This window comes from Zalophus californianus, chromosome 8, assembly GCF_009762305.2.
Source record: "Zalophus californianus isolate mZalCal1 chromosome 8, mZalCal1.pri.v2, whole genome shotgun sequence".
Taxonomy (NCBI): domain Eukaryota; kingdom Metazoa; phylum Chordata; class Mammalia; order Carnivora; family Otariidae; genus Zalophus; species Zalophus californianus.
The window spans coordinates 12,560,937-12,570,147 of NC_045602.1; positions in this window are offsets into that span (position 1 = coordinate 12,560,937).

Genomic DNA, 9,211 nt, shown 5'->3' on the forward strand with positions numbered 1-9,211 from the left:
CTCAGCATAACACCCTCCAGTTCCAACCATGTCGTTGCAAATGGCAAGATCTCATTCCTTTTGATGGCTGCATAATATTCCATTGTACGTATATACCACCTCTTCTTTATCCATTCATCTATTGATGGACATCTTGGCTCTTTTGCACAGTTTGGCTATTGTGGACATTGCTGCTATAAACATCGGGGTGCATGCACCCCTTTAGATTCCTACATTTGTATCTTTGGGGTTAATACCCAGTAGTACAATTGCTGGGTCGTAGGGTAGCTCTATTTTCAACTTTTTGAGGAACCTCCATACTGTTTTCCAGAGTGGTTGCACCAGCTTGCATTCCCACCAACAGTGTAGGAGGGTTCCGCTTTCTCCACATCCCCACCAACATCTGTCATTTCCTGACTTGTTAATTTTAGCCATTCTGACTGGTGTGAGGTGGTATCGCATTGAGGTTTTGATTTGGGTTTCCCTGATGCCCAGCGATGTTGAGCACTTTTTCATGTGTCTGTTGGCCATTTGGATGTCTTCTTTGGAAAAATATCTGTTCATGTCTTCTGCCCATTTCTTGATTGGATTATTTGTACTTTGGGTGTTTGATAAGTTCTTTATCGATTTTGGATACTAGCCCTTTATCTGATATGTCATTTGCAAATATCTTCTCCCATTCTGTCTGTTGTCTTTTGGTTTTGTGGACTGTTTCTATTGCTGTGCAAAAGCTTTTTATCTTGATGAAGTCCCAATAGTTCATTTTTGCCCTTGCTTCCCTTGCTTCCCTTGCTTCCCTTGCCTTTGGCGATGTTTCTAGGAAGAAGTTGCTGCGGCTGAGGTCGAAGAGGTTGCTGCCTGTGTTCTCTTTTAGGATGTTGATGGACTCCTGTCTCACATGGAGGTCTTTCAACCATTTTGAATTTATTTTTGTGTGTGGTGTAAGGAAATGGTCCAGTTTCATTCTTCTGCATGTGGCTGTCCAATTTTCCCAACACCATTTGTGGAAGAGACTGTCTTTTTTCCATTGGACATTCTTTCTTGCTTTGTCGAAGATTAGTTGACCATAGAGTTGAGGGTCCATTTCCGGGCTCTCTATTCTGTTCCATTGATCTATGTGTCTGTTTTTGTGCCAGTACCATACTGTCTTGATGATGACAGCTTTGTAGTAGAGCTGGAAGTCTGGAATTGTGATGCCGCCAGCTTGGCTTTTCTTTTTCAACATTCCTCTGGCTATTTGGGCTCTTTCCTGGTTCCATACTAATTTTAGGATTATTTGTTCCATTTCTTTGAAAAAAGTGGATGGTATTTTGATGGGGATTGCATTGAATGTGTAGATTGCTCTAGGTAGCATTGACATCTTCACAATATTTGTTCTTCCAATCCATGAGCATGGAACGTTTTTCCATTTCTTTGTGTCTTCCTCAATTTCTTTCATGAGTATTTTATAGTTTTCTGAGTACACATCCTTTGCCTCTTTTGCTAGATTTATTCCTAGGTATCTTATGGTTTTGGGTGCAATTGTAAATGGGATCGACTCCTTAATTTCTCTTTCTTCTGTCTTGTTGTTGGTGTATAGGAATGCCACTGATTTCTGGGCATTGATTTTATATCCTGCCACATTACTGAATTCCTGTATGAGTTCTAGCAGTTTTGGGGTGGAGTGTTTTGGGTTTTCCACATAAAGTATCATAACATCTGCAAACAGTGAGTGTTTGACTTCTTCTTTGCCGATTCGGATGCCTTTGATTTCTTTTTGTTGTCTGATTGCTGTGGCTAGGACTTCTAATGCTATGTTGAATAGCAGTGGTGATAGTGGACATCCCTGCTGTGTTCCTGACCTTAGGGGGAAAGCTCTCAGTTTTTCCCCATTGAGAATGATATTTGCTGTAGGTTTCTCGTAGATGGCTTTTATGATATTGAGATATGTACCCTCTATCCCTATACTCTGAAGAGTTTTGATCGAGAAAGGATGCTGTACTTTGTCAAATGCCCAAAGCCTGTGTTCTGCTGTCTTACAGTGGTTCTCATCCCTGGCTGGGCATTAGAAACATCTGGAAGTTTTTAAAAATCCCAAGGCCCCCAAAACCAAACACCCCAATTAAAAACGGGGGAAGATCTTGAATAGACACATCCCCAAAGAAGTATACAAATGGTCAATAAGCAGGGGCACCTAGGAGGCTCAGTCTGTTAAGCATCTGCCTTCCACTCAGGTCATGATCCTGGGGTTCTGGGATGGAGTCCTGCATCAGGGTCCTTGCTCAGCAGGGAGCCTGCTTCTCCCTCTCCCTCTGTGCTCTCCCAATCTCTCAAATAAATAAATAAATCTTTAAAAGCAAAACAAAACAAAAAACAAATGGCCAATAAGCAGATAAAGGAATGCTCAACATCACTAATCAGTAGGGAAACGCAAGTGAAAACCACAATGAGATACTATTTCTTACCCAGTAGGATGGTTATTGTGACAAAACAAACCAAACACATATAACAAGTGTTGGTGAGGATGTGGAGAAATTAGAACCCTTGTGCGTTGCTGAGGGGAAGGTACAACATTACTTTCGCTGTGGAGAACTATATGACTACCTTCAAGACGTTAAACATAGAATTACCATATGATCCAGGAGTCCACTTGCAGGTAGATACCCAAAAGAATGGAAAGAAGGGACTCAAAGAGATATTTGTACACTCATGTCCATAGCATTATTCACAATATCCAAAGGTAGAAAAAAACCCAAATATCCATCAACAGATGAATGGATGAACAAAACATGGTTATACGTACAATGGAATAGCATTCCGTCTTTAAAAGGAGTGAAATCCTGTCACCTGCAACACCATGGATGAACGTTGAAAACATGACGCCAAAGAAGCCAGACACAAAAGGAAAGGTACTGTATGATTCCATTGATATGAAACAGATAGAGGCACTTAGAGTAAATTCACACAGAGTACGTACCAGGGACTGGCGGAACAAGGGCAGTAAGAAGTTATTGCTTAATGGGCACAGAGTTTCAGTTTGAGGTGATAAAATTTCTGGAGTTGAGGAGCACCTGGGTGGCTCAGTCCGTTAAGCATCTGCCTTTGACTCAGGTCATGATCCCAGGGTCCTGGGATTGAGTCCCGCGCCAGGCTCCCTGCTCAGCGGGAAGCCTGCTTCTCCCTCTTCCTCTCCTTCTGCCCCTCCCCCCAGCTTGTGTGTGCTCTCTCTCTCTCTCTCTCTCTCTCAAATAAATAAATAAAAAAATATTAAAAAACAAAACAAAAAAAGGAATCAGTCTAGCTAAGAAATTCCAGAATAAATCTGAGCAGACATGGCCAGACTTGAGGATCCAGCTCCCGCCTGCTGCTTTGCTGTTCTCAGCTCATCTAGGTGTGCCTACAGTCTTGGGAGCACTCCGTGAGCAGGTACGGGGAGAGGCTCAGGAGTTCCAAGCTCAGAGTTCCTGGGGCAAGTGAGGAGGGAGGCTGGCTGCTGACTCTCCCCTTCCTCTGAACGGTGGGGGCTGGTGAGCCTCCTGCAGTCAGTACCTCATCTGTAAAAGGACCAGGCAGTGAGTGATAATTCTAACCTCACAAAGTTGTGAGGAGAGGATTAAATGAAATAAAGGACTTCAAAGGTTGTGTAACTGTAAAGCACCAGGAATCCAAGGGATCATTGTCATCTAGTAGCTCACTTGGTTTGCATAATTGTCCCAGAGGTGGATAGAGGTTATTCCCATTTTATGAGTGGAGAAACTGAGGTCAGCCCAGCAAAGGTGTTGGCAGAGCCCAGAAGAGGATGCGGGTCTCCAGCCGCTCTGGCTCTGGGCTCCTCTGGGGTCGGAGTGGGAGCCTGTACTGCATGCTCCAGGAACCTGGTCTGTTAGAGGCAGCCCCAGGCACTCTCTGCGGGGCCTTGGCTGTACCCCCTCTCCAGGACCTTGGGGGCGCAGGGTTGAGCTCTTCCTGGAAACTGTGGATGAGTCCATCCAGCCTTTGGAGCTGGACTGTTGGGCTGAGATGGTGTCTTCCTCCCTCACCACAGGGGCCAGGCCCCAATCACTTTCTTTAGAGGCCTTTGTGCAGCCCCTTCTTTCATCCTGGGCCCAGCACAATGCAGGGGTGAGCTGAGGTCAGATTTTCAGCCTTCAGCCCTGGATTTCCTGTCTTTTGTGGGGTGGAGGACAGATTATGCCACCCGCTTCCTGTCACCTCAGCACTGGGGGCTCTCGCTCTCTGGCGCCAATCCGCCATGGGAGACAGGGAAATGCTCTTGGGAGGCGAGGAGGAAGGCTCTGCCCTTGCTCCCAGTCACTCAGACTCAGGCTTTGGCCGCTGTTGTATACTGACTCTCTTTCCAGGTCTTTTGGTTATTGAAAATGGCTTCTTGTGGGATTTGAGTTCCGATAGCGTCCTCAAGGCCACTTGAAATACTGTAGGATTAAAAACTAAAAAAGACAATTGCATTAAACAGCACTGAGTGGATGCCAGTCCACTTTATCTTTCTTTCAGTTTAGCTTATGCAATAAAAACGAATGAGAGATGGGCCCCCAGTAGTAGAAAGGGGTTAATAAATGAAGTCCTTTGGAGAGAAGGCTGGGTTTTGGGGAAGAATTGGGGGTTGCAGAAGAGGTGGGCTGCTGGAGGCGTGTACCCGTGTCCTAGGACTGACACAACAAAGTCACACAGACTGGGGGGGGCTTACAACCATAGACATTTATTTCTCACACTCCTGGAGGCTGGACGTCTGAAATCAAGATGTCGCCATGGCCAAGCTCTGTCTCCAAGGCTCTTGGGGAGGATCTGTCCCAGCTGCTCCTGATGGCTGGCAATCCTTAGTGTTCCGTGGTTTAGAGATGTGTCACCGCCTTGATCTTCACACTGCGTTCTCCCTGAATCTCTGTGCATTCCCTCTGTCTGTGTCCCAAATTTCCTCTTTTCTTATAAGGAGAAGCTGCTACATTGGATTAGGCGTCAACTTTACACCAGTATAACCTCATCTTAACTAGTCACTTCTGCGATGACTCTGTTTCCAAATAAGGGCTCTGGGGGCTGAGACTTCAACGTATCTTTTTAGGGGGCACAAATCAACCCTGTGACAGAGAGGGGGGCTCAGGTCAGTCAGCTTTTACTTACCATCAGCTCCGTGCCAGGCCCCGTGCTCGCTCTGGGGCAACAGAGGTGTGCGGGACAGTCTCTGCTTTCAGGGGACGCAGTCTAGTGGGGAGAGACAGACAAGCAAGGAGCAGATGATGTGATCAGTGCGATCAGTGCCGGGAATGGTGTGAACACAGGGTGAGAAGGGCTCTCCTGTGGATGTCCCCTGTAATCACACCTTGTGACCAGGGAGGGGAGGCTTCCTTCAGAAGGAAGACCTGTGACTCAAGAGCATCAGGGACAAGAATGGCAAAGAGGCTTCACAGATGCCAAGAATGCCTTATGATACCCAATCTGCCAGGACGCTCTGGAACACAGCAGACCCGGGGAAGAGAGGGAGGCTTCTCTAGCTGATGTGCCTCAGAGACAGGTCCCTCTCACATTTTCCCTTGTTTTCAACTGCCCCAAAGCCCTGCCCTCCACCCCTCCTTCCCAGTCCTTGGGCCCAAGCAGGAATGGCTAGTGGGTATGGGTGTGGAGCTTGCCTGCTTTTCTCCCCTCTCAGGTCTTGGGTCCCCAGGTGAGAGAGAAAAGCCAGCACCACAGAAGCTGAAGGTGATGTTTTTAACCATTTTCATGAAGTCTTTGGATTCTGTTTTTGGAGCTGCAAATCATGACTCAGGCCGTGTGAAATTAGGTGGTATGCACACCTTGAAACAGAGCGTGTACTGGTGAAGGAGGACACTCCACCATGACTCCTGGTAAGTTTGGGGGGCTGATGAGCACGGGGCGCCTGGGAAGGGGAATGGAACACAAGGGCAGCCCAAGGCCTGGGACTAACGCAGTCCACCGCTTGTGCTCCTGACCCGATCGTTTTTAAAATCTTCCCACAAAGAAACCAGGAGAGTCTGTGTTTGGCTTGGTCTTTTTCAAGAGTTGCTCAATGAGGGTTCAAATTTGTCATTGCTGAATCTGGAACACAAACCATCGTTCCCAGAATGTGTTTAAGTGAAAGCAGCTATTAAATATCCTGGGCGGAACCCAAGAGAAGAGTATCTCTTGGCTAAAATTCTGCTTTTTCTTTTTTTCTTCCTGTTTAAAGACAACCCCCCCCCCGCACCCGCTGCCCCCAGCCCCCAGCCCCGCTTTCCCCTCTTTGCGAAGGCTTTTCTAATGTGGAATTGTATTGATTCTTACTTGGGCACTTCATGGCTGGCACCATGAGACTTTGTCCCCCTTTCGCAGGTGAGGAAGCCCAGGCATGGATAAGTCATGTGACTTCCAGGCCCAAATTCCCAGGAGACTTCTGACACCTGCCCCGGGATCTCCCTGTGAAGCTGGAGTTTCCTCAGGTTTCCAGCCCCTCCCTGTTTCCTTCCACCTAATCTAGCCTCCCAGCCTCCACCAATCCTCCTGAACTCTGGTCTGGGTGGGGATGGCCCAGCGTGGCTTCTCTTGGAATCAGATTAGAGTCAGCATGAAGCTTAATGGGTGAATCACTGGCTCTGTCCAGAGCCAGGCAGCCTGGGCTGGGACCCCGCTCTGCCTCTCCCTACCTCTGGGATCCCAGGTAAATCTCAGTCTGTCCATGTTTCTGTTTCTCCATCTGAAAGGGGGCTCACACCACCCAACTCTAATGTTATTGTGAGGATTCAATTAGTTGACCTATGTAGATTTCTTGGGACAATTCCTGGCATGTAAAAAGTCTCATATAATGTTCATTAAATTAAATTAAATTAAACTTTTTAGAAAAGTCCCCAATATGATAGAGACTTTTGAAGCTCCAACAGTGGCAGTTCCAGGGATGGGTCCATAGCCATTCTTCTCTGTTTGACTTAGTAGTGAGCTAGCAGGTGACTAGGGCGGTCCTTGAGTCTTCCGTTATGCACACCCCCTGGTCTTGGCTTTAGAAGGAGGAGGTCTGGATTCTGAAGTCCCCTCTTATTATACTAAGCCACTCTCCTACTCACACGACTGTTTGCTAGAATGCCTGCTTCTCCTGGGGCAGGGCCGTGTTCTATCCCTCCTGGGTTTTTGGCACCTGATCTAGGACCTGGGAGGCAGCAAATGCCTATCCATGCACTCTGAACTGGGGCCTCAGTTCTCACCTCTGTACTCCAACTAATGAGCTTACAGCTGAGGACTGTAGCTCTGTCAGCCCGTATACCACTGAGGACTTGACCTCCTTATAGGCGTTTCTGGAGGGGCTGTTCAGAACCAGGATCCTAGGATATTCATGCTGGGAAAGAAACAGTGGGGTCAGAAACACTGTGGCTGACTTGGGTCTATCTCCATGGGAGCCACAGGCTAGAGATTCCCATGGTTCAGAGTTTCCAGAAGGTGTGTGTGTGTGTGTGTGTGTGTGTGTGTGTGTGTGTGTGTGTGTGTGTCTGTGTGTGCTCCTGGAGCTGAATCCTCATGACTGGATTAGAATGATCCTGGGCAGAGGGTAGGGGCAGAGCAAGGGCAAGGTGGATGCAGGTTTATTCAATTTTGGAATCCTCTTTACAAAATTATAAACACGACATTGATATGAAAAGAAATATTTATTTGGGATAAAAGAAATCACTAAATAAAATCACAGCAAAAATGCTGAACACCATAATTATCATAAATCTCAGAAAACTCATGATAGTTTTTTTTTAAGATTTTATTTATTTATTCATGTGAAAACAGACAGAGAGAGAGAGACAGAGGGAGAAGCCAAATCCCCACTGAGCAGGGAGCCCGAAGTGGGGCTCGATCCCAGGATCCGGGACCATGACCTGAGCCGAAGGCAGACGCTTAACGACTGAGCCACCCAGGCACCCCAGGAAACTCAGGATAGTTTTAATACAAAGGGGCCTGTGACACCATGTAATACTGTTCCCTACATTTTTTTTTTTTTTTTTTTTTGGTTGCTTTTTCATACAACAGCAGTTTGTAATATCATTGTCTATAGGGAGAACGGAAAGGTAATTCTCTTTTCTCTAGCACAGAATGGATCGTCTTTCTTTAAAAAAATGATAACGTACTTTGGAAAGTGTCTGTTTCACTATTGTAAATTTTGGAAGACCCTCCAAGTTTCTTTCGCAGATGAGCTGTTAAGATTTCAAGGCATTCATGCAGTGATGAATCTTAAATATTCTTTGAATTGACAGCTTTCATTACCAAGTTTGTCATCAATATCCTCGTAGTGGTGTGATGTCAGTTTTAGCCTGTATTTGTGGATGCAGTACTTCATATCAATTTCCCTTTAGCCAGATTGCAATAATGCCACCCTGCAGTAGGGGAGAGAGAGCCAAGGGGAAGTCAGAGTGAGAGAGACCATGTTCTTGACCAATCACCGCGAGAATAGCTTACTTTTGTGAGTTTTGTTAAGTCAAATGAGCCCATTAGTACAGTCCTAAAAGAAGTCAGAGGATTGAGGACCCTGAAGCTGAAACTCTGTTAACCTTACAGAAAATCCACTCTGCTTGAGGAAGAAGGGGACCGGGGACCAAGCAATGACTTTGTTTCCAACGCTTGCGTTCCGCTTTGTGGGACAATGGAGAGGACAGAAAGGTGTCGTTTGGTTCTCATTAGCCTTGAAATTCTTCCCCTCCCTTTCCCCTTGGTCTTTCCTTTCGATTTCTCCCTCTATGTCACCAATGACTCTTTCCAGGACAAATCACTCAACCTCTTTGCCAGGTCCCACCCAACCCTGTGGCACGTGAGATCCACACCCCTTTTCTCTGCCATCTTCCTCTGACCGAGTTTAAAGGAACTTGAGAATTTCACTAGACAGTGCTTCCTTCAGTCCAGCTTATTATAACTCATCTGTGCTTCTCAGAGTCTGCTGGTCATCTGCGTTTCCCTTTTCACCCTGAGCTCCGCCTGAGGGAGGCGGGCTCATACATTAGCCACCCTAGGTCCCACCAGCCCAGCCTCCCGAAGGTTCACACATGTGTTATACATACATTGGGAGTGGTTTGAAGAACATCATAACATCGTGACTCAACCAAAATGGTTTTCACTTCAAGTAGCCCAATAACCAATTAGGATTCATCAGACAAAATTTTACAAGACAAATTACTTTCAAAGGCATCACTGTGAATTATAATATTACCTGTGCCTAAACAAACACAGTGAAGGAATCGGAGGTTTTTAAAAGTTCGCTTAAACTTCAAATGAGATT